Source organism: Ranitomeya variabilis, chromosome 1 (genome assembly GCF_051348905.1).
Source record: "Ranitomeya variabilis isolate aRanVar5 chromosome 1, aRanVar5.hap1, whole genome shotgun sequence".
NCBI lineage: Eukaryota > Metazoa > Chordata > Amphibia > Anura > Dendrobatidae > Ranitomeya > Ranitomeya variabilis.
In genome coordinates, this window is record NC_135232.1 from 1,062,887,298 (window position 1) to 1,062,912,261 (window position 24,964).

General features: G+C 43.5%; 1 protein-coding gene across 10 annotated transcripts in view; it reads left to right on the top strand.

The window, feature by feature from the left end:
- The first annotated feature begins 4,505 nt into the window (after window positions 1-4,505).
- APBB2 (amyloid beta precursor protein binding family B member 2) overlaps window positions 4,506-24,964 on the top strand; it is a 398,629-nt gene continuing 378,170 nt past the window's right edge. For 5 of the 10 annotated variants that reach the window (XM_077279856.1, XM_077279850.1, XM_077279855.1 and 2 more), the window contains exon 1: window positions 4,608-4,740. The gene's annotated coding sequence lies outside the window, so the exon portion shown is untranslated. Of the gene's footprint in view, window positions 4,741-19,781; window positions 19,836-24,964 lie in introns of all 10 variants that reach the window. The other 5 variants (XM_077279860.1, XM_077279851.1, XM_077279859.1 and 2 more) reach the window with 5 other exon arrangements.

Here is a 24,964-nt window from a genome sequence, read left to right on the forward strand (position 1 = left end):
AATATTCTGAAAAGTTCCCTGAAACTTTTATGCATTGATTATATGCAGCAGTAAAAGGAAAACTCTTTGATAGTATCAAAGAAACAAAAGACAACTAAAACTTTTCATTGTCAGATTTGAATTCGGGACGTCAAAATCATTAAGGAATGCTAATCCTGGAAGTTCTCATACTGTTGCCTTTTACAGACATATGATAATGGATCATTTCCCTCAGTAAAAAAATGACAGTCTAATATTTTTAACTCATTTGTTTCTCCTTATCTAATTTTACTTGTGTGAAAATCTGATGTAATTTTAGGTCTAATTGAATGATGAAATGTGGAAAACTCTGAAGGGTTCACAAACTTTTAAGCACAACTACATATTTAGGCAATGTTACAAAAAACAGAAAAAAATAGTTGAAGGGAATCTGCCACCAGGTTTTCACTACCTAATCTGAGAGCAGTATAATGTAGAGACAAAGACCCTGATTCCAGTGATGTGTCACTTACTGGGCTGCTTGCTGTAGTTTTGATATAATTACTGTTTTATCAGCAGGAGATTATCACTAGATGACTAGTAAAGCTGCTGCCAATAGTCCAACCATACCCCCACCACTGATTGGCAGCTTTCTACTTAAGCTGGTAGTCAGTGGTATTGGTGTGGCTATACAGAGCTCAGCAGTCCTAAATCTTCTAGATCTGCATCAGGTAAATCAGTGATATTAGAAAAATTGCAGCAAGTATCCAAATAAGTGATACATTGATGGAATCAAGGTCTGTGCCCCAAATCATGCTGCGCTCAGGTTGGGTAGCAAAAACTTGGTGACTGTTCCCTTTAATCCCATAAAGTAAATGTGTCACCACCTGGTTTTGCCACCCAATCTGAGAGCAGCATAATATAGAGACAGAGACCCTGATTCCAGCATCACATACAGATTAAGGCCGGCGTCACACTCGGCGTAAGACAATACGGTCCGTATTTTACGGCCGTAATACGGCCGAAATACGGTGAAATGTTCCCAAAATAGTGATCCGTAGGCAGGGTGTGTCAGCGTATTTTGCGCATGGCATCCTCCGTATGTAATCCGTATGGCATCCGTACTGCGATATTTTCGCGCAGGCTTGCAAAACCGACATCTAATGGATTTATGTGCTCAAATGTTCATTAAAACATATATACAGTATATATATATATATATGTCATTGAGACACATATATATATATTCTGTATTTAGATTTCATTCAGCGCGATATCTGTGAACAGCCGGTAATTCAATTGCCGGCTTTTCATTTCTCCTGCACAAACCCGACAGGATATGAGACATGGTTTACATACAGTAAACCATCTCATATCCCCTTTTTTTTGGCATATTCCACACTACTAATGTTAGTAGTGTGTATGTGCAAAATTTCAGCGCTGTAGCTGCTAAAATAAAGGGTTAAATGGCGGAAAAAATTGGCGTGGGCTCCCGCGCAATTTTCTCCGCCAGAGCGGTAAAGCCAGTGACTGAGGGCAGATATTAATAGCCAGGAGAGGGTCCATGGTTATTGGCCCCCCCGTGGCTACAAACATCTGCCCCCAGCCACCCCAGAAAAGGCACATCTGGAAGATGCGCCTATTCTGGCACTTGGCCACTCTCTTCCCACTCCCTGTAGCGGTGGGATATGGGGTAATGAAGGGTTAATGCCACCTTGCTATTGTAAGGTGACATTAAGCCAGATTAATAATGGAGAGGCGTCAATTGTGACACCTATCCATTATTAATCCAATTGTAGGAAAGGGTTAAAAAAAAACCACACACACATGATTTAAAAGGATTTTAATGAAATAAACACAGCGGTTGTTGTAATAATTTATTGTTCTCTCAAATCCATTTGCAGTCCCTCGCTTGGCAACATAATAAACGCACAAGATACATACCTTCTGATGCACTGTCAGGTCCAACGATGTAATCCATCTGAAGGGGTTAACTAATATTACAAGCAGGAGCCCTGCTATAATGCAGCTGTGCTCCGTGCTTGTAATTCCCCTGCGAATGAATGAAATGTGGGTCATTGACCTACATTTCATTCATTCGCGGTGATGCGCCCCCTGGTGGATGTTCTCATGAACTGCAGCCTGGGAACTTTTTCCCACGCTCCAGGTCATATGAGGACATCCACCAGGGGGCGCATCACCGCGAATGAATGAAATGTAGGTCAATGACCCACATTTCATTCATTCGCAGGGGAATTACAAGCACGGAGCACAGCTGCATTATAGCAGGGCTCCTGCTTGTAATATTAGTTAACCCCTTCAGATGGATTACATCGTTGGACCTGACAGTACATCAGAAGGTATGTATCTTGTGCGTTTATTATGTTGCCAAGCGAGGGACTGCAAATGGATTTGAGAGAACAATAAATTATTACAACAACCGCTGTGTTTATTTCATTAAAATCCTTTTAAATCATGTGTGTGTGTGTTTTTTAACCCTTTCCAACAATTGGATTAATAATGGATAGGTGTCATAATTGACGCCTCTCCATTATTAATCTGGCTTAATGTCACCTTCCAATAGCAAGGTGGCATTAACCCTTCATTACCCCATATCCCACCGCTACAGGGAGTGGGAAGAGAGTGGCCAAGTGCCAGAATAGGCACATCTTCCAGATGTGCCTTTTCTGGGGTGGCTGGGGGCAGATGTTTTTAGCCACGGGGGGGCCAATAACCATGGACCCTCTCCTGGCTATTAATATCTGCCCTCAGTCACTGGCTTTACCGCTCTGGCGGAGAAAATTGCGCGGGAGCCCACGCCAATTTTTTCCGCCATTTAACCCTTTATTTTAGCAGCTACAGCGCTGAAATTTTGCACATACACACTACTAACATTAGTAGTGTGGAATATGCAAAAAAAAGGGGGATGTGAGATGGTTTACTGTATGTAAACCATGTCTCATATCCTGTCGGGTTTGTGCAGGAGAAATGAAAAGCCGGCAATTGAATTACCGACTTTTCACTAACACCGCTGCGTATTTCTCGCAAGTCACACTGCTGGTCCGTGTGGAATCCGTATTTTTCTCGCCCCCATAGACTTTCATTGGCGATTTTTTTGCGCAGTACGCTGACAAACGCAGCATGCTGCGATTTTGTACGGCCGTAGAAAGCCGTATAATACTGAACCGTAATATACGGCTAATAGGAGCAGCCCCATTGAGAATAATTGTGCCGTATGTTATGCGAGTTTTACGGACGTAGTTTCTGCGCTCTTACGTCCGTAAAACTCGCCAGTGTGACGCCGGCCTTACTTGGAGTAGTTTTGATGAAATCACTGGTTTATGAGCAGGTGATTATCACTAGAGGGTTAATGCCATGTAGTCCTCTCTATTCATGAGCTCTGTATAACTTTCCTCACTTCCACTGACTGGGAGCTTTCTGCCTATGCACAGTGTACCTCTGAAAGCCGCCAATCAGTGGTTTAGTTTTGATAATCTGTGATTTTATTACTAGATCACTAGTATACCTGCTGTCATGTAGTCCTCCATATTCGTGAGCTCTCTATAACCCCGCCCCTAATTGGCAGTGTTCTGCCTATGCACAGTGCACACAGAAAACTGCCAATCAGTGGTGTGGGCAGGGTTATACAGAGCTCAACATACAGAGAACTGCAGCAGATAAAACTGTGATTTTAACAAATCTACAGCAAGCAGCCCAGTAAGTGATACATCATTGGAAATGGGATCTCTGTCCCTACATTGTGCTGCGATAAAAATAGGCTGGGGGGGACAATGAAGAGCAAATAGGATCTTATCCAAGGGAAAACAGAAAAACGGTTTATGCTCACCTTGTGGGGTTGTGACAGTCACAACTCCTCTTTTAGCTTGTGAAGAGCAGAAGGCTGCTGCCGATCCATTGATAATGTAGACAAATGAAAAGATGGATAAAAAAAAAAAAGGAAAAATACACAACTCAAAACGCAATACAAGCAAAAGTGAATGCAATTTAGAAATAAAACGAAAGGGAAAAAAGAATCGTTGGCTGTCTGTGTTTGAGCTGTATTTTTTATGCAAGTGTGAACGAGCATTTATTGATCTCAATGCAACAGGTCCAGTAGGATAACAGTGAGTATTAGGCTATGTGCACACGTTGCGGATTGGGGTGCAGAATTTTCTGCACAAAATCCGCATCTCCTGGCAGAAAACACAGGTGCAGATTTGACCCTTTTTTAATGCGAATTTTGTGCGTTTTTGTTGCTGATTTTGTGCGGATTTCATGCGTTTTTTAACCCCTGCGGATTTCTATAATGGAAGGGTGCAGAAACGCTGCAGATCCACACAAAAGAAGTGACATGCTACTTCTTTTGATCCGCAGCGTTTTTCATGCGGAATTTTCCGCACCATTAGCACAGCATTTTTTTTCTATTGATTTACATTGTACTGTAATCACTTTGCGGATCTGCAGTGTTTCTGTGCGGAAAAAAACGGCTGCAGATCCGCAGTAAATCCGCATCGTGTGCACATAGCCTCACGCCATAAGCCCCATTCATAGCATGCAGGATCCATGTCCAGTGAACAGCAGGGGGCGCCAACAGCCTGTCCACACTGTGCAGGTTCCATCCATTCCACAGAAGAACTGTGGAAGGGGAAGGAGGGGCTGGGAATTATTTCCTGAGTTGAGAGCTGAGAGCTGGAATTAGCTTCCGGCTGCTGAGGCTGGTGGAGAGCAGAGGCGAGCAGGCTACCAGGAGTGTGGATGGTCCAGTGACAGCAGCCATCCAAAGTAAGTGAGCTGGGTCTGCAGCGTGACTGCTGGAGACGGGACACAGGGACCCTTTATCGCTCTGGTCTGCAGTGTGTGGATGTGGGTTGTCTCAGGGATAGTGTGTCTGGCTGTGGAATGCAGTGGTGGGGTCGCTGCATTACTGGGGTTATGCTGCCGGGCTGGGAAATTGCACCAGTTGGTCATTTATTCCTCACCGGTGACCTCTGTCATTTGCATTATGCTCTCTGAGTTCATTGTTACATTGCAGTTGTTACGGTTACTTTATATATATATTATATATTTATGAGTTTTTCCAAAATAAAGCTAAACTGGCGCCTAGACGCACAGAAATTGGTCAGATGCGATGACCCTGGTGTAGGAGACTGTATAGGTATATCCAGACCAGCATTACATAGTGACTTGTACAGATCGCCCTCCAGTAGCGCGCTCCGCACCCCGTGCATCCAGCTGCGCTCCGCTCCGTGCCCGACTGCTGGAGCTGGGCTATGGCAGCAGCAGAGTCTTCAGATGGCAGCAGGAATGTATGGCCTCGGGGCTGGGAGCATGAAAGGACTCCATGGTTTCTGAGCAGATCCACCAGGGCTTTACACCCAGAACACCTTTCATGTAGAGATGTGAAAGGCGACATTAACCCTTCACACCAGCGCTTCTCGCTCCATAACGAGGGCGTGTAGAATTCATCGGGATAACGAAGCTTCTATGGGAATGTATGCCGAGAACGTCCTTGATAGGCGACATCTATGGATTGGTGACGTCGTAACGGCATCATATAAATCCTGATAGAAAAGGGGCGGCGGGGGATTAAATACGTGCACCTTAATTAAAAAGGAGAATCGATGTCTGGAAACGTATTTATTCTTATAGGAGCCTGGTCCCGACATCCATCATCAGGCTGCAGATGGTTCTTCTAGCTGATTTGTTGCATGCGTTGGCACAGATGGAGGGGGAGGACAGATGGGTCCGTGTAACAGGTTATTATAATGTAGGAATGGTGACATGAGAAGTCCCGTGTTTTGGTGTAAAATGCTGCCAGCGTACAGTGTGTAAGGCCTCGGGAAAGCCTGGGAGGCAATGTGACCCCTATACCCATCTCCGATGGTGACACTTTGGTCTGGGGGGCAGGCGTTTCCATCTCAGAGGGACCATAGTGCAGAATGTACACCAAGCTCCACAGTCATTTTCTAGTTCCCCATAGAAAAAAATCGGATGGTGCAGTATTTTTGTGTCGAATGTTTTACATCAGATCAAAATTAAAATCATTAATAAGCATCATGGTGGATATCCCTCGGTAAGACGTCCTCGCACCATATGACAAAATGCACAATTGCTGGAGAAAGCTTGAACTTGATGGACCCAGGTCTATGTAACTATATCTGCTTTATTATGGGGTCATTTACTAAGAGGTTTGAAAATAAAGCACTAATAATACTTAACACATTGGTTGGTTGTTAGTATGAGGGCTGGACATTTTATATAGTCACTGCCAATAAAGACACAGGTCCTGTTGTCATCAAGATTATTTAACCCCCTCATTGCAAATTTGGTTTCTTAGTAAAATTTCCAAACTTTCTGCTGTTTACAATAAAGGAATGAAACAAGAACAATAAACACACAACTAATAAAACAAGTGGTTTCTCCAGATTCAGCACATAATGTCACTTTGACCCCTGCAATGTTAGAATTCTTCCACCCCTTTATGAGTGTAATACTCAGGAGAACCTTTCTGTACGCTCTCTCTATCTGCCAGACAGCAGCTTGCTGAGGAATCTCAGCCCCTACTTCATGGGTAATGGCCTCCACTTCACTAACATTCTTGGGTTTGCGTGTTTGGTACAGCTTTCTTCAAATCTCATCAAATTTTGTTGGGATTGCTTTTGTTTGGTTTATTACAGACAACAGAGACGTTTGTAAAATTAATTTACAATGGGGGATTGAATAATCTTAATTGCGTGTATATAGTGGTTTATGTACAACTTCAGGGACCATTTTCACAATTTCATTCCCAGGGGCAGTTGCTGCTACGAATTCACTTGACTTCTCCCTAGACTAGGCATGATCTTAGTAGGAGATGGCATCTGATCCTTTTTTTGCTGGGAAGACCCATAGATTACTTCAATATAATGATACTTATTAGTGATGAGTGAGCGTGCTGGGATATGGTGTTATCTGAGCATGCTCGGTTGCTAACTAAGTGTCTTTGGCGTGCTTGAATAATATGGTCTAGTCCCTGTGGCTGCATGTCTCGCGGCTGTTGTACAGGCACAACACATACAGTGGGTACGGAAAGTATTCAGACCCCTTTAAATTTTCCACTCTTTGTTTCATTGCAGCCATTTGGTAAATTCAAAAAAAGTTCATTTTTTTCTCATTAATGTTCACTCTGCACCCCATCTTGACTGAAAAAAAACAGAAATGTGGAATTTTTTGCAAATTTAATAAAAAAAAAATAGTATTCAGACCCTTTGCTCAGTATAGAGTAGAAGCCCCTTTTGAGCTAGTACAGCCATGAGTCTTCTTGGGAATGATGCAACAAGTTTTTCACATCTGGATTTGGGGATCCTCTGCCATTCTTCCTTGCAGATCCTCTCCAGTTCCGTCAGGTTGGATGGTGAACGTTGGTGGACAGCCATTTTCAGGTCTCTCCAGAGATGCTCAATTGGGTTTAGGTCAGGGCTCTGGCTGGACCACTCAAGAATGGTCACAGAGTTGTTCTGAAGCCACTCCATTGTTATTTTAGCTGTGTGCTTAGGGTCATTGTCTTGTTGGAAGGTGAACCTTCAGCCAAGTCTGAGGTACAGAGCACTCTGGAAGAGGTTTTCATCCAGGATATCTCTGTACTTGGCCACATTTATGTTTCCTTCAATGGCAACCAGTCGTCCTGTCCCTGCAGCTGAAAAACACCCCCATAGCATGATGCTGCCACCACCATGTTTCACTGTTGGGATTGTATTGGGCAGGTGATGAGCAGTGCCTGGTTTTCTTCACACATACCTCTTAGAATTATCACAAAAAAAGGTCTATCTTCGTCTCATCAGACCAGAGAATCTTATTTCTCGTAGTCTGCGAGTCCTTCATGTGTTTTTTAGCAAACTCTATGCAGGCTTTCATATAGCTTGCACTGAGGAGAGGCTTCCGTCGGGCCACTCTGACATAAACGCCTGACTGGTGGAGGGCTGCAGTGATAGTTGACTTTGTGGAACTTTCTCCCATCCCCCTACTGCATCTCTGGAGCTCAGCCACAGGGATCTTGGAGTTCTTCTTTACCTCTCTCACCAAGGCTCTTCTCCCACGATTGCTCAGTTTGGCTGGACGGCCAGGTCTAGGAAGACTTCTGGTGGTCCCACACTTCTTCCATTTAAGGATTATGGAGGCCACTGTGCTCTTAGGAATCTTGAGTACTGCAGAAATTCTGTTGTAACCTTGGCCAGATCTGTGCCTTGCCACAATTCTGTCTCTGAGCTCCTTGGCCAGTTCCTCTGACCTCATGATTCTCATTTGGTCTGACATGCTCTGTGAGCTATGAGGTATTATATAGACAGGTGTGTGCCTTTCCAAATCAAGTCCTATCAGTTTAATTACACAGTTGGACTCCAATGAAGGAGTAGAATCATCTCAAGGAGGATCACAAGGAAATGGACAGCATGTGACTTAAATATGAGTGTCTGAGCAAAGGGTCTGAATACTTATGACCATGTGATATTTCAGTTTTACTTTTTTATAAAATTTGCAAAAATTTCTGCATTTCTGTTTTTTTTCAGTCAAGATGGGATGCAGAGTGTACATTAATGAGAAAAAAATGAACTTTTTTGAATTTACCAAATGGCTGCAATGAAACAGAGTGAAAAATGTAAAGGGGTCTGAATACTTTCCGTACCCACTGTATAGGAATTGCCTAACAAGCAGGGTATCCCTATATGTGTTGCAGCTCTTGAACAGCCACAAGACATGTATCTGCAGGGTATAGAACATATTATTTGAGCACACCGAAGACACTCGGATAGCACCCGAGCATGCTCAGATAACACCTTATCCCGAGACGTTTGCTCATCACTAAAACTTATGTGTTCATTACTTTATCTCACTGTGAGATCTCTGCTCAGCAATGCTAAATATGACTACACAACGCTCTGACGTGGCGCTTTAACACATCTGCTAAAATAAAATCATTACTTTATGGACGAGACAACAACATGGTGAAGGTCAAGGTCCATCACGTTTACTGCAGAGATTGTGTTTTGGGATCACTTTATGCAATTGTATGAACTGAAGCAAACATTTTTCATTCTTCAGGGTACAGTTAGCTTTCTAAAAAGTAATGGTCAATAGTTAAGTTGCTTCATATTGCTCTTCATAAAGTGCAGATGTCCATTGCTGTAAAGCGTGGCTCCCCAACTATGTGGCTTTCAGGTTTCTGACATTCCAGCCACATTTTCTGCACCAACGATAAGGTGACGGTGAGACTTCTACAGTCTTAGTATATGTGAGACACATAAGTGAGAGTTTCCATACGTGATCATATTCTGCAGAATGGAAGAAGTCATTTGCATTAACTCTTCTATTTCATAGGAATTTAGACAAGTTTTGAAATATTAATAATCTGTATTTTATGTTCTATCAATTTAAGACACCTAAATTTAAGAAAAGCAGTGATAATCGGGGCTTTCAGCGGCTGTTGTATAATCATTTTACTACAGTAAATGTTATTTCTATTGTGACAAAGTCAGTGGTAAAGTGCTGGAGGGGAGATATGTTTCACTACGCTTAATGGAGTCAGTGATATAAAACCCAGAGTTTTTCCTCCAGCACACTAAGTGCGGTGAGGGGTTATGGTAATTTGTATAATGGGCTGGCTTTTAAGTGGATATCCATAGAGTGGGTGGAAGGATGTCCCCTTATCTCCACCCCAGGGTGTGGTCTGGGGCTCAAGTAGCTGGCCTACAAAGGCAGCAGTGCTCAGTGTCCGGAGAGGAAAACTCCAGAGAAGTGTTTGTGTTTTTGCTTATGCCTGAACCGTGGGTCTAAGGCTACTTTCACACTAGCGTCGTTTGTAATACGTCGCAATGCGTCGTTTATGAGAAAAAACGCATCCTGCAAAGTTGCCCGCAGGATGCATTTTTTACCTATAGACTTTCATTAGCGACGCATTGCGATGTATGGCCACACGTCGCAACCGTCGTGCGACGGTTGCGTCGTGTTTTGGCAGACCGTCGGCACAAAAGTTACATGTAACTTTTTTTGCGCGTCGTGTCCGCCATTTTCGACCGCGCATGCGCGACCGAAACTCCGCCCCCTCCTCCCCGGACATTACAATGGGGCAGCGGAAGCGTCGTAAGACTGCTTCTGCTGCCCACATTGGGCATTACTTTCACAACGCGCGTCGGCATGTCGGGCCGACGCATAGCGACGGCCCGGTGCCGACGCTAGTGTGAAAGAAGCCTTACTAACCCTGAACAGGCTGATCCCCACTAATACAAGGACTGTATCTAGTCCTACCATTTTTGTTTTTCATTTGCTGTTTTGCCCAGAAGGCCGTGTTTACTTTGTGCTTCAGCTTTGTTTATGCCGCATCTAAATAAACCAAGTGCATTCCCAAATCCGCAGTGTTCCCGTGTCTACCTCCGTGTACAACCGAGTGATCCGATCTAACACACTATTTAATGGCCATTTATAAAAGAGTCGTAAGTGTACTTTCCACTAGGTAATAAAACTAAACATAATTGTGAATATTGCACTTTATTAATGTAAATTCAGAGTATGTATTGTATTTGGTAGTACACTGTAAACCAGTGTTACATTTCCTCCAGATGCCCTTTTACATTATGGTTGGAAGCAATGCCTCATACATTGCTTAGAATTTTATCTCAAAGCCATCTTTAAAATAAAAATACTAAAGTTGGAAATATCTACTCAACATTTAAAGGGACATACACGTATCCTATGTTTGTAAACCAACACTCGGCACCTCCTCCCGCAGACACTGTGTCTGAGATCAGCATTCACCATCCACTGTTCATTAGGAAACATGAGCAGTACTATAAAGGGTTATTTTAGTGATATATTTAAAGGGCCACCAGCACTTTTAGATCCACAGAATAAAAAAGGCAGTGTTTGACTGCAATCACATAAAACTGGACTAAAGTGATGCTAAATCAGACACCTCTCTGTGCTCAAATTATGATTTTTTGTTGTTGTTGTTGGCTAATGCTGAAAGTAGCTGGTAGCCCGGATGGGTGATACTTAATTAGCTTTACTTGTTAAAAATAAAGCAGGAAGGCAACTCTAGGAGTATTACCGGACAATAGCAGTCACCTAAGGGGGTAAGATCTTTACATCCTGCCCAGACAAGACTCTATACGCCCATTTGGACAAGCCAATTCCTGTCGATCTGTGCTCATTTGCTGGCCGGTTCAAATGGGCCAACAAAATCTGTATGGGGAATAACGCCGGCCGGAAATACTCCATTTCGGAGCTGTTCCATCCTAAGGATAGGTCATCAATGAAAAAGTAGTGGGCAAACTCTTTACATAAAAAAAGTTCCCTACTCTCCCCTGGTCCAGCGTTGTTTCAGTCACTCATTCTGTCTTTGTTGTTTGGCGGCAGGGGTGACGTCACATCAACAGCGCTGCAAACAATCACTGATCACACCCTACGATCTGACATTAATTGCTAGTGATGTGTGAGAGTGCTCTGATAAGGTGTTATCTGAGCATGCTCGGGTGCTAATAGAGTAGCTTCGGCATGCTCGAATACTATGTTCACAGTCCTCGCTGCCCCATGTCTCGCGGCTGTTCGATAGCCTGAACACATGCAGCGATTGTCAGTTTGTTAGGCGATCCCTCCCATATGTTGCTTCTGTTTGTTAGGCGATCCCTCCCATATGTTGCATCTGTTTGTTAGGCAGTCCCTCCCATGTGTTGCATCTGTTTGTTAGGCAGTCCCTCCCATGTGTTGCGTCTGTTTGTTAGGCAGTCCCTCCCATGTGTTGCGTCTGTTTGTTAGGCAGTCCCTCCCATGTGTTGCGTCTGTTTGTTAGGCAGTCCCTCCCATGTGTTGCGTCTGTTTGTTAGGCAGTCCCTCCCATGGGTTGCGTCTGTTTGTTAGGCAGTCCCTCCCATGGGTTGCGTCTGTTTGTTAGGCAGTCCCTCCCATGTGTTGCGTCTGTTTGTTAGGCAGTCCCTCCCATGTGTTGCGTCTGTTTGTTAGGCAGTCCCACCCATGTGTTGCGTCTGTTTGTTAGGCAGTCCCTCCCATGTGTTGCGTCTGTTTGTTAGGCAGTCCCTCCCATGTGTTGCATCTGTTTGTTAGGCAGTCCCTCCCATGTGTTGCGTCTGTTTGTTAGGCAGTCCCTCCCATGTGTTGCGTCTGTTTGTTAGGCAGTCCCTCCCATGTGTTGCGTCTGTTTGTTAGGCAGTCCCTCCCATGTGTTGCGGCTGTCGAACAGCCACGAGACATCCTGCCAATGCGACTCGAGCATAGTATTGGAGCACGCCGAAGACACTCTATTAACACCCGAGCATGCTCATATAACACCTAATCTGAGCACGCTCGCACATCACTATTGATTACCTATCATAAGTTTAAGTCCTCAATATCATAAGTCCAGATTATTACTATAATACATTTTTATAGCGCCATTTATTCCATGGCGCTTTACATGTGAAACTCGTTTAATAGAATATTGGAGTGTACATACAAGGAGACACCTGGAGAATTTATATTTACTGGTATTTTTTGTTGTTTTTAGGAAAATTTTTCTGATTAAAAAATAGATTCTTGCACAGCTCGGCAAAGTTAGCATCTTTTTCCATTTTGGACTCAATAGTTGATTCCAGCTGGAAATGTCTTGGAGTTTTGCACAAAGCAGACTAATGGCGAACATCCGTGTAGACACAACTTTCATGGTCCAGTTATCCTATCACATCCATATAACAGTATAACCATCACATGTAATTGATGTTACGTTATGCTCCATTTTTCCTTTACCCCTAACCACTTTCTTCGGTAATGTCACAGTGAGACATGACTTGTATGGAAAGCTATTTGGTGAAGCATTACCTCACTGCCACATAGCAGGGCTGGAAAGCTGTGAAGTCAGGAGACCTCCAGAAATGCAGCCGGCAGTGAGGGAGGGAAGGAAACTCTGAGATCTGTAACGTTAGTGCCAGCAGGACATTTTTAGATGCCGTAGATATTTGACTCTTTAGAGTCCCTCTATTTTTGCGGGAATGACGGACAGTGTTGTCGTTTTTTAGGAAATGATCTGTGTAGTGTTTCTGTATCCATGAATAAGAACTATCCTTCATATTCCAACACAATGCAGTAACGCACAAAATTCTAACAATTGTTATTACTGTCGGAAACTTCTGTCTTTGACATGCGATGTATGCAGAACGGAGGCAGAGAAATCCCTGCTCCTGGGCTTTCCATTGCATCCAGTCACTTTGTGTCCCCTCTGCAGGCAGCCATTGAAGGTGTTGGGAAGTCTCCTCTGCTTCACCTCCTACTCTTCCCATCATCTGATTATGCACCAGAGCTGCTTTTACGTGTCTTTATATTCATTTTTTCCTTTTTCTTCTGGGATGCTTGACCTTGACTTGATGCTGTATTCTATGGCACAGACTTTTGGTCATTTTATATACGGTAATAATTATTGGAAATATGAATACTGTGTATTTCCAGTGCCATAGAAAACAGCAGTAGCCTGTATGCTTTATTATATGATTCTAAACCATTTGACTATTTTTATGGTGAGATACAATAAAAGGTTATACGGTAAGTCTTTTTTTTGGTGGGGAGAGGCGAATTGGAGGGTTGTTTGTGTCATTCACAATATGCATTATTGCAATACATCTCATTGAATGCTCATACATAATTTCTACCTTGGGGCTCAAGTCTGCAGTCATTCTAGGTGACTGCAGACTTGTGAGTCCTTACAGCCTGTACAGTGCGCACTATCAGGATTCTCCGGTGTTTTTCATATGGCTGTAACTTTTGACTACATTCAGACTAGACGTGTGCGGCCTTGCTAAGTTCCGACAAATTGATCATGACCGCGCATGTCTAGTCGGCATGTGATCGCATGTATGCAAATTGCATACTTGCGGTCGAAAGTCTGCCCGGCATTGGAGAGTTTTGACAATGCACAGTGTGCGCACTGTGAGGATTCACAAGTCTTCAGTCACATAGACTTCAGACTTGAACCTCCAAGCCTGGACAACCCCTTCAAAGCACACGTTAATCCTTAGGAACCTTATATTTGTATATTTTGTCTATTTGGTAACAGCATCTTCTTATTATAGGCCTATAATGGATCGGATTGATTTGGTAGTTAAGCAGGACAGCATCAGATTTCTCTCTATAGACTTCAAATTCTTCAGTTGAATGAAGGCTGTATCAGTCTGTACTGCACTTACAGGGTAGTAGGGAGGCAGCCATGGGAAGTCCAATTGCATCTGCCTTTTATCCCATACTGCTAGCTATTTTGTAGAATTTCTTTCTAAGGTGCCATGCTTTCTCTGTGTGTATGTAAGGGGTCGCAGAGACTGTCTTATGCCCCAAACACGTCCCGTTCAAATGTTGGTAACTGTTGACTGTATTTCACTTTGTTTCTTAATGCTGCTAAGTGTACTATTGTATATAATTATATATATGTTTCTGATGCTGCTATGTATATATATTTATCTGTTGTGTAGATAGGGAGAGTATAGTAGTAGTGTACACAGTTGATATAGGAGGAGCTAACCGTGGATAAGATAGAGGGTTTTCCTGTTCCTAGTCAGTAGTGGCCATAGAGCCCAGTCAGGGTGATCAGCTCCGTAACATTTAAGAAAAGGGCCCAGCCGTCCAGGGCCAGTGGGCCAGAAGGGGACAGCAGGAGGTTATAGTGCAATAAGAACGCAGGTAGCTCCAAGATGTGGCAGCTCTCTACATGGGCAGATGCCCTCATGTCTGGAACGAAACAGACAAGGGAACCCTGAATGTAGTGAAGCTGAACAGGGAGGGCGCTGCGGTACCGGTCGAGACGGGACGAACCAGGTACAAACTGAAGGACATAAGGAAGAGCACGGCCCTGGCACCCCTCACATGTATATAATACAACCTCGGCAGGAATGCAGCAGAGTACTTTTTAATGTATGTATGCATTCAATAGCATGAAAGTTCTTCATGCATCCTCTGCAACTATGAGGTTATGAAGCTGATGTACAGCCTAAGGGTATGTTTCCACGGTCAGTAATCGGCTACGCTTTGGATGCAGCACATGTCCGCTCCGTCCAAAGCACTGCCAGCTTTTGAACGCAGGTGATTCCGCATGTTTTCATTGAACCGTGCCGATTCATCGCATCCAATACATTGGGCGGTGATATTTATCTTGCGGAGACTGAGCGTCCCCACAAGATAAATTGACATTCTGCGGTCTCCAAAGACGCGCCACATGTTCGTCTCCGCAGAGAAGCCGGAGGCGTCCCTGCATGCAAAGTGGAGATGGGATTTCTTCAAATCCCATCCATTATGCTGTAACATCTGGACACTGCGGATTGGACTCTGCGGATGTACGCAGCGTCCAACCTGCAGCATTTACTGACCGTGGGAACGTACCCTAAGGCTTCCTTCAAATGCCTGTGTTTCACATATCTGAGATTTTACTGATAAAACATATGTTCATTATAGTCTTGGAGGTGATCGCATGTCTATTTTATTTTATGCCGAGAGAAACTGAGACATCACACTGCTGGCATCCTCCTTGTGCTTTCCATTTTTCATAGATCGGTTGCTAGGAAAAGCTTGAGAAACCTCCATCACTTTTTTTTCATGCAGGAAAACTGCTGAAAAACAGAGATGGGAAGATGGGAAAAACTAATATACTGATGAAAATCAGATCTGAACCACTGATGGAGATCGGTCTGTTTTTTTTTTTTCACATATAAAAAAAGTAGCTGTCAGTTTGAGGCCTTACTATGTGACTTTTATATATTGCCAAAAAAAGAAAAACATAAAGTAACAGGATCTCTTATTTTGTTCAATAATAGAAATAAGTTAATAAAAATTATCTAAATTTCACAAGGTTAAAAAAAGGAGTGCACATATACGCAAGGGAAACAAGCACTCCGGTCACGCATTTATCCTCTAATTTTATAGAATTATTTGTTGCATCAGCATTTTTGAGAACCTAGGTGCAAATCTATGCTTTGTATATGCTATTCTCTTTGCTAGGTTTCTCAATGTGTTTTTCTTTCTTGTTTGTATAGATCCAGTCCTTTACATTGTATTATGTGATTATTCATTTACAGTGAACCTGACAGCTGTTTCACGTTACCCAAACCATGGGCAGCACGTATCCGACATGGCTCTATTATTGCAGCCTGCTAAGTTTTTCTCTAAAATGTCAGGATGTTTCAGCCAAAACATACTTTAAAAATCTAGCTGGGGAGTATGGCCCCTGATTCATCACAACTGTTGTTTTTTCCGCCATTATTCATATAGAGTGAGCAGGAGTAAGGCTACGTTCACATTAGCGTTGTGCGTCGGGCGCTGCTGCGGCGACGCATGCGTCATGCGCCCCTATATTTAACATGGGGGCACATGGACATGCGTTGCACTTGCATTTTGTGACGCATGCGTCACTACGGCGCACGCGTCAGGGCGCAGAGGACGCAGCAAGTTGCATTTTTTGTGCGTCCAAAATCAAGCAAAAAAAGGACGCATGCGTCACAAAACAATGCGTTTTGCATGCGTTTTGCATGCGTTGTGCGTTGCGTCGCCGACGCAACACACAACAACGCAAATGTGAACGTAGCCTAAGATTATCCAAATTCTTTAAATATCTGTCCAACTCCTAATTTTGGCTTATCTATCATCCTCTGGGCACAACCACAAGAGATGTATTTCAGTCTCTAGTCTGCTTGATGAATTGGGGCCTATGCAGCTTGGATGACCAGTCCAAGAGGCCGGACCCTGGCGGTTTCGCCCCGTCCTTCCCTAGACTAACAGGTTTCACCTTACCTGTGTGTATGGAAAGAGACCGTCCAATGGACTAATCATTCAAGAAGTATAGTTCTCTGAAACACCGTAGCAATGAACGTGGCTAGTGACTGATTCATGCTGCCCGTGCTTCAGGCTGGATGAATCGGTTGTCAGGGTCACTTTAAATATATTTTTATTGATTAATTATTAAACCTGATATTTTTATGGACCCTTGGTCTTGTATGTTTTCTTTGATGTTTCTCATGCATATCAATATAACAATATTTATGGGTAATCTAATCCATTCCCTTTCCTTTTACTAAGTGAGCCGCAATATAATGTACAGTGAATATATAGATCTGTAAATCCCTGATAAAAAAGAAGAGTCATATAGAGAATATCTAAGCAAACACAAGTTTCTATGTTCCTGATAAGATTCACAGTTATTCTTTCTCCTATTCTTGAAACAAAACAACAGAATAGCTACTTTAATCTGATATATTTTTACTGCCGAAACCTACTTTGTAACTGAAAATCAATACATTTTGTATTGTTATCTGATCAGTTGTTATCATTTGGCAGCACATTAGTAATTAGTATAATAAAGTCTAGGCCATGGTTGCCAACTTGACTTTTTATTATTTCTGGGCGACTTACCAAGAAATCACGGACAGACAATATTTTTTACGGACACATTGGAAAATCATAATGAATTATTATAATTGTCGGTAAACCACGTCTACCGCTTATAATTCTGATGTGAAGCTGCATTCACTGTAAACTCTAAAATGATGATAATTACAGTCAGAATAAACTGCATAAGTTTCTTCATTTTCAAAAAACTAAAAAAATTTTTTTTACCAACGGTGCAAAAAAGTGTTCTATTTTTACGGACTGTTCTGGAATTTCTGGACGGTTGGCAACCATGGTCTGTGGCCCTAAGCAGACCTCTGAAATATTACAGTACGTTATTACCTTCTTGGTTGTTTATATGTTGTCACCTTCTATGAGGCCGGATGTGGTTTGTGAGCTCGCTATCGGCTACCTGACGCTCTTGGGGTTTCCCATAAATCATTCCTGTCTTATGTCCTTTGAGCTTTTGTCCTGTTTGATGCATTTCCATTGTATTCTCCGTTTCATGCTTTCTACTATGCGGTTTGTAAGATGATATAATCTTATTTATCCTCCTTTATACTGTATTCACCTCTGATCAGAAAGCCATAGGCAAAGGTTGGGAAGGCCGGGAGGGTGAAACAAGTCTGTGGGTAGAAACCTTGAAGAGAGCCGACACAAGTTCATCAATCTTGATGTCATCGCATCTCCTCTTTTCACACACTACTAGTGCATGTTGGCATTGACATCATTGATCATTGATTAATTTCAGCCCAGTCTTTGCAATGTCACTTCATGGTGAAGACAGATATTTTTTGAAAGTCATATATTAATGGTTTGGGCAGCTGATTGTTACGTTATCCTCTTCCAAATCATATTTATTACTAAAATCTATAACCAAATTTAAGTTAACCTCAGTTCTCCCTCCCCCCTACCAACGATTGGGACTTATTCCTTAATTTACATGTATCACATCTGTCTCAGAACATGAATATACTGCTGCAACGTCTGCCCTGGTTGCTAGGCGGTTTCATACTAACACTGTGGTTACTGCTGGAGAGTTCCAGCTCCGTTGCAGGATTTGGGTCGCCCCAGTATCCTGGGGTGTGTTTATGTGTGTATATATATCTCTCACAGGTGCTCCTCACAAAATTAGAATATCATCAAAAAGTTGATTTATTTCAGTTCTTCAATACAAAAAGTGAAACTCATTATATTATAGAGTCATTACAAACAGAGTGATCTATTTCAAGTGTTTATTTCTGTTAATGTTGATGACTATGTCTTATAGCCAATGAAAACCCAAAAGTCATGATCTCAGTAAATTAGAATACTTTATAACACCAGCTTGATTTTAAATGATTTTAAAATGTATGTTCAGTAAATGCACCCAATACTTGGTCGGGGCTTCTATTGCAGCAATTACTGCACCAATGTGGCGTGGCGTGGGGGCGATCAGTCTGTGGCACTGCTGAGGTGTTATGGAAGCCCAGGTTGCTTTGATAGCAGCCTTCAGCTCGTCTGCATTGTTGGGTCTGGTCTCCCATCTTTCTCTTGACAGTACGCCATAGATTCTCTCTGGGGTTAAGGTCAGGCGAGTTTGCTGCCAATCAAGCACAGTAATACTCTGTCTGTAAACCAGGTATTGGTACTTTTGGCAGTGTGGACAGGTGCCAAGTCCTGCTGGAGAATGAAATTTCCATCTCCAGAAAGCTTGTCGGCAGAGGGAAGCATAAAGTGCTCTAAAATTTCCTGGAAGACAGCTGCGCTGACTTTGGTCTTGATAAAACACAGTGGACCTACACCAGCAGATGACATGGCTCCCCAAACCATCACTGATGGTGAAACTTCACACTAGACCTCAAGCAGCTTGGATTGTGGCCTCTCCACTCTTCCTCCAGACTCTGGGACCTTGATTTCCAGTTATTTAGTTAGACCTGATTACTTGCTCCTGAGTGCTATTTTATATATCCTGTTGTCTGACCTCAGCTTGTATTTTGAAAAGCCTCTTTCTTTCTCATTTTGTCCCTTCTTGGTTTTGACCCCGCCTGACGATCCTTCTTGCCTCTGGTTTCCTCCTGTGGCCAGCTGCTTTTCTGTCCAAAGCAATCAATTGGAGCCCCCCTGTAAGACCAGATGCCCTGTGCAGGCATTAAAAGGTGAAGACTGGGTTTCATCTGGAATCTGCCAGAGTGGCTTGTGCCATGTCTGTCCGAAGTAGCTTGTTTGAGCTGGTGGCTTCTGACAGACGTGACAGCAAGTTGTGATTTTTTTTTTTTTCTGTTGCCGAGTATGAAGATCCCTTTCCTTCCTACAACTACATCCACCTTCTGTTCTGATCACCTTTGATCCCTTTGACAATAAAAATAATGATCATTGAACTGTGTTCATCTTTTTATTGCATCTGTGCGATCTCATTATTTTAATAATTAAAACTGATCTGTAATTGTTCTTTTGGTTTTCAGAATTTTTGATGGATAGAATTGTACAGAATACTCCCATCAAGGCTGTCAAATACGGTAAATATAAAAACCTTTAAAGGGAATCTGTCACCAGGTTTTTGCCACCTAGTCTGAGAGCAGCGTGATACAGAAACATACACTCTGATTACTGCGATGTGTCACTTACAGGTCCTGTTACTTTTGATAAAATCACTGTTTTATGATCAGGAGATTGTCACTAGAGGACTAATAAAACTGCTGCCCTGTAGTCCTCCATATTCATGAGCTTTGTGTAACCCCACCTCCGTCACTGATTGGTAGCTTTCTGTCTAAGCACAGTGTGATGAACCCCTACCTCGCCACCCCGCCTGACGCCATTATTACGTCGGAGGGATCAAGTGGTATGGTCCAACGTAATGTTCTGCACCCCCTGGGGACATGTAAGGTCAGCTTATTACAGTTTTAAACAGACCCCCCCCCTATCCACTTGAGCACAGGGAGAGGATGTGGCTACCCCAATCCCTGACGTGGCACCACACTCGCTCACAAACCTGACAGGCTGAGGGGCCCCTTTCACTAGCACCAGTGAAATAGCGGCTGGTCTGCCCAGTAAGACTGCTACTATTTCCTCATTGGATATAAGCCCGGTCCGTTAACGGGATTATATCGGGCCAGAAACCAGCCTTGGTAGCATGTGAAGTTAAAGCCGAGAGCATACTGTAGATGTGTAGATTTGTGGATCTAGATAAAAGAGCAGACCAAGGTTAAATTATATATTTAATCGCCTTAAGGGCACACTAGACAATACGCTATATACAAAATGGTTATACATATACAATGGTCAGATAGACAAATACAGGTGATAGTTCAAAAGTTATAAACAGATTAATCATGTCAATTACCAGTTTGATGTTCTACCATATATGCTGGGCCGCATGGGTGCATGGGGCTGCCACCTGGTTCAGTTCCTTCCAGTACGTTACACGACATGGCCCACCCTTTAGAAGTGAACAGCAAGCATGACAAAGAGAGCGAGAGGGCACATGGTGTTGCACAAGTATTTAACTCCTTGGTCGGTTACTCCCTGTTCTGCCGACTGTCCCCCTCCCCTGGGTGTTTGAAGCCAAAACTCCCAAAACTTTGGAAGGATCATAACTTTTCAACGGAAGGTCACAGGATGGCGGTTCTGGCGCCATCGGATCTGACCAGGTCCGCGTTATGCTTGGAGCCAAAATACTTCTTCACTACCCAGCTTCTACTAGCCATGCTATGTATCTCCGCACACTAGGGAGCTAGAATGGATTGAGATCCTGGGTGGTGTTCGGCCCATTCCAGAGATCTCGAAAATGTAACTGGTGTGTGACTAGGATGTACGATAAATCTCTTTATGAAATTCCCCTCTGATTGGACAAAGCAGTTACACAACATGATCTCCGCAGAAGGTCATCTTGTATGAGCTTGGATACTAGTTGGTGTGGCTGGAGCACCTGCTGAGCCAGGTGTCCTGTTACAGCTACACATGCTGAAGGAGGATTGTAAGCTGCCATTAAATTCTCCCATTCTTAACACACAGAGTACACAGAAAACTGGCATCAGTGGGCTGGTTATACAGAGCTGCTCGGCATCTAGAACTGGTAGACCTGTAGCAGTAAAAAAAAAAGTGATTTTATCTAAACTGCAGCAAGCAGCCCAGTAAGTGATACACACTGTAATAAGGTTCTCTGCCCCTAGATCATACTGCTCTCAGATGGGGTAGCAAAGTGTTTTCAAGGGGAAGAGGGGAAAAGTCCCTGACAGACTCCTCTAATGACAGCTTATTTACAGTAAACATTAATGGATTTTGAATTGAAATTCCAACCTCGCTCCCCTGATGTCACCTGATGATGGATAGTCAGGAGGCCCCCCAAACACATCATATGGCGGACTGGCCCCGCCAAAAAAGTCTGCTTCAGACGACATTTATCTATATTACAATCTATATTATATTTTATAGCAACAGTAACACCGATTTCTTAATAAAGAATGTAAATGACTTTACAAGCGATATGCTCTAAACCCACAGGAGCCAAATGCTTCTTATTTCCAACTATGTAAATTTCATACAATGAACTGCTCTGTAACTGCTGAGTTTATGTGCTGCCTTCTTTGCCCGAGTAATGCAGCTGGATACAAGCTGTTGCTCTCTGTTGTAAATCATTTCATCTTGCCCTGGTCACACACATTACATACTGTATAAGGAGGCAGAGCTCGAGCTCTGAGCAAACACCAATGTAATGTGTATGTATATTGTTCTTCCATGCTGTGGTTGATAGGATGTCCAATAAAAAGTTTACATGTGTGAAGGATAGATGAGCCCTTCGTATAATATTTGATTTTATAATCCTCTTACCATTTTTTACAAGCGCTTTCAGTGAATATAGAAAATGCTGAAAAATATTTCATGTTACTTACGATGTTGTTTTGGCAAATGTAGCGCTGGCTGTGCTTATGAAATAATATTACATGTGAAGGGCTCAGTAGGTAAATGATGGTGATTTGGCAGCAAAACAGTATGATTTCAGTAGCATTCTGCTTTACAGAGCCTCAGCATAAGCATGCGGTCATCTGCCTTCATGATGTTCTCCTCCAAACGTGACAGTTGTGTCATATAAAACCCGCTGTGTAAATACTGGCGGACTGTAAGTGCTGTGTGGTCCTATACATTACATTTGTCTATGTGCTGTCATTGTACTGACCGCATGTTTTCTATTTTTACTACACATCCATGTTAATCTTGTTGGGAGATCATCATCTGCCTTGTAAAATGGTGCGTTATTAGAGAAGACAACACCAGCAACTAGCTGAATATAGTCGTCCTGTAAAAGAGCTACAAAAGCCTTTATTTTACAATCTGTAAAGTGCAAGTCATGTCTAATTGTCTCAAGGGTATGATGTAAAGGAGGCCAGAGGCGTGCATCTACTCATAATTGGGCAAACTTGACTATGCATGCCTTTTTTTACTTATTTCTGGACAGGGCATTTCATTTCATGGTATTTCTGGTGGTGGACTGCCTACTGGCCCTCTAGTTGCCCCCATGGATGATTAATTTCTAATGCTGGTAATAACTCTTTAGGCCATGTTCACACGCTGCGGTTTTTACCGCGGAACCGCCGCGATTTTGATGCTGCGGGTCCGCAGCAGTTTCCATAGCGTTTACATTAACATGTAAACCCTATGGAAACCGCAAACCGCAGTGCACATGCTGCGGGAAAAACCGCGCAGTGCACATGCTGCGGGAAAAACCGCGCAGAAACGCAGCGGTTTACAACCCGCAGCATGTCACTTCTTTGTGCAGAATCGCTGCGATTCTGCACCCATAGGAATGCATTGAACCGCTTACTTCCCGCATGGGGCTGTGCCCACGTTGCGGGAAGTAAGCGGATAATGTGCGGGTGGTACCCGGGGTGGAGGAGAGGAGACTCTCCTCCAGGCCCTGGGAACCATAAAATAGTGTAAAAAAAAGAATTAAAATAAAAAATGAAGCTATACTCACCTCTCAGCGCTGCCCGCGGCCGTCCGGTCTCAGTTGCTGTGCCGAACAGGACCTGTGGTGACGTCGCGGTCACATGACCGTGATGACGCCGCGGTCACATGACCGTGACGTCACGAAGGTCCTTGTCGGCACAGCCGCTTGCAGCGCCGGGGAGATCGCGACGTCAGAGGGTGAGTATAGCCAATTTTTATTATTTTTTACATTACTATTGATGCTGCATATTGCTGCATATGCAGCATCAATAGTACAGCAGTAATCCCGCAGCGGAAACCGCGGGACAAACCGCGATAAATCTGCAGGGATAACCACAGCGGTTTTGCCCTGCAGATTTTCAATTCCGCTGCGGGATTAACCCGCAGAGGAACCCGCAGCGTGTGAACATGGCCTTAAAGCGAGCCTGTCAGCAGGATTTTGGTAAATAAACTACAGGCATTTTAAGGTTGGGGCAGTTATACTGATTAAAATGATACCTGGGGTGAAGAAATCCATCTTGTGGATGTTGTGTAACCCGTCTTAGAAGTTTTCAGTCAATGAGATGCCTGTGCTCCAGGGCGGGACTGTAGGCAGTTTTATATTGCTGCTGTTGGCTAGAGAAACCAAGGAAAGACCTGCCCACAGGCTACCTCGAAGCACACACATGGTGTCACGGAGTTACCGAGACAGAGCAGTACCAGAAGACAGCAGCGTCTGATGGCTCCTGCTTCGCCGCTGAGAAGAAGCACTTCTCCGGTGTATTAAATTTGCTTTTCTTTCAGCAGGACAGGGGTCAATCGGCCATGTGGTAATCCCTGCATTCAGCTGTGCTCGGTTAGCCACTCCTCTCTCCTATAAAAGCTAGACCTTCTGGCCAGATCTTATCTGAGATAGCACTTGCTAGATAGACCTGGGGAGTGAAGAGCTGGTGTCTGGAGAGCTGGAGGAGTTTATTGTGTGACTGTTGCTTGGTTTGTACGCTTGGAAATTCCTGATCCTTACCTGCCTTATTTTCTTCCAGGGCGTCCTTCACACCCTGGTGAATACCTCTGTTATTTGTGAGAATATATTTGTGTGAGTGGAATTTTCTTTTACCCTTATCTTTGTTCCTCTGTCGGGTTGATGTACTGTGTGTACCTGTGTGTTGGTGACTTGGTATGCCTGTCCTCAAGGAACATTAAGCTAAAGGTTCCATCTTGGAAATTAGGTCCCAGGTTTATTGGTCCTTATAAGATCATAGCCGTTGTCAATCCTGTAGCATTCTGGCTTGCTCTGCCATTTACTTTTAAAATCCATAATGTTTTTCACTGTTCACTTCACAAGAAGTACATGGCATCTGCAGGACCTTCACCTCTGCCACCTTCTCCTGTCGTTGTCGATGGTAATCTGGAGTTCCAGTAGGCAAACGTCTTAGACTCTCGTCTTGTTCGTCGGTCACTTCAATATGTGGTACATTGGAAGGGGTACGGTCCTAAGTAGAGAATGTGGGCTCCAACTTCTGACGTCCATGCGACCAGACTGGTTCGGCCCTTTCATGTGGCCCACTCAGATAAATCAGGCCCTGAGGTTTTGGAGGTCCCTCATAGAAGGGGGGTACTGTTACTGAGTTACCGCGACAGAGCAGCACCAGAAGACCGCAGGGTCTGATGGTTCCTGCTTCGCCGCTGAGAAGAAGCACTTCTCCAGTGTATTAAATGTTTG